Here is a 1,351-nt window from a genome sequence, read left to right on the forward strand (position 1 = left end):
TCACAGGGCGCAAAAAATAATTATAAAAGGAATGCAACACGAGGACTTCCCAGGAGGTCACCCATCCTAGTACTACTCTCGCCCAAGCACGCTTAACTTCGGAGTTCTGATGGGATCCGGTGCTTTAGTGCTGGTATGATCGCATCCGACATGTTTCCCCGTCTTCGTCCCTTATGCTTGCCACTCCCAGGTCCGCTCCAAAGACGATTCTACATTCTCACTACCATTACAACCGTTCCCTAACAATGGATAATGTCCTATACTACTTACTCTCCCGCTCAATCACGGAGACGAGTTTTCCACGGTTTCCACCCCTCCCTCCATACCGCAGCAACACGAGTTTTTTCCACCCCTTTCAGAACGCGCTCTTCGCGCCACAAAGCCGCCCCAAGACGCGCGAGCAATGAGCATCGAGCTTAAACATATCGCAAACGTCAAGCATAATATAACGGGATTAATATATATCGCGCACATGCGACATGTTTCTCACAAGGCGCAAAAAATAATTATAAAAGGAATGCAACACGAGGACTTCCCAGGAGGTCACCCATCCTAGTACTACTCTCGCCCAAGCACGCTTAACTTCGGAGTTCTGATGGGATCCGGTGCTTTAGTGCTGGTATGATCGCATCCGACATGTTTCCCCGTCTTCGTCCCTTATGCTTGTCACTCCCAGGTCCGCTCCAAAGACGATTCTACATTCTCACTACCATTACAACCGTTCCCTAACAATGGATAATGTCCTATACTACTTACTCTCCCGCTCAATCACGGAGACGAGTTTTCCACGGTTTCCACCCCTCCCTCCATACCGCAGCAACACGAGTTTTTTCCGCCCCTTTCAGAACGCGCTCTTCGCGCCACAAAGCCGCCCCAAGACGCGCGAGCAATGAGCATCGAGCTTAAACATATCGCAAACGTCAAACATAATATAACGGGATTAATATATATCGCGCACGTGCGACATGTTTCTCACAAGGCGCAAAAAATAATTATAAAAGGAATGCAACACGAGGACTTCCCAGGAGGTCACCCATCCTAGTACTACTCTCGCCCAAGCACGCTTAACTTCGGAGTTCTGATGGGATCCGGTGCTTTAGTGCTGGTATGATCGCATCCAACATGTTTCCCCGTCTTCGTCCCTTATGCTTGCCACTCCCAGGTCCGCTCCAAAGACGATTCTACATTCTCACTACCATTACAACCGTTCCCTAACAATGGATAATGTCCTATACTACTTACTCTCCCGCTCAATCACGGAGACGAGTTTTCCACGGTTTCCACCCCTCCCTCCATACCGCAGCAACACGAGTTTTTTCCACCCCTTTCAGAACGCGCTCTTCGCGCCACA

The 1,351-nt window shown here is 49.4% G+C and overlaps 3 non-coding genes across 3 annotated transcripts; all 3 read right to left on the reverse strand.

The window, feature by feature from the left end:
- Positions 1-28: 28 nt before the first annotated feature.
- On the reverse strand, positions 29-147 carry LOC123178245 (5S ribosomal RNA). Its single transcript, XR_006489426.1, has one exon. It is a non-coding gene; the product is annotated as a 5S ribosomal RNA (ribosomal RNA).
- A 367-nt stretch (positions 148-514) lies between these two features.
- LOC123178246 (5S ribosomal RNA) lies at positions 515-633 on the reverse strand. Its single transcript, XR_006489427.1, has one exon. It is a non-coding gene; the product is annotated as a 5S ribosomal RNA (ribosomal RNA).
- A 367-nt stretch (positions 634-1,000) lies between these two features.
- Positions 1,001-1,119, reverse strand: LOC123178247 (5S ribosomal RNA). The gene has a single exon (XR_006489428.1). It is a non-coding gene; the product is annotated as a 5S ribosomal RNA (ribosomal RNA).
- Between the last annotated feature and the right edge of the window lie 232 nt (positions 1,120-1,351).

This window comes from Triticum aestivum, unplaced genomic scaffold, assembly GCF_018294505.1.
Source record: "Triticum aestivum cultivar Chinese Spring unplaced genomic scaffold, IWGSC CS RefSeq v2.1 scaffold43319, whole genome shotgun sequence".
NCBI lineage: Eukaryota > Viridiplantae > Streptophyta > Magnoliopsida > Poales > Poaceae > Triticum > Triticum aestivum.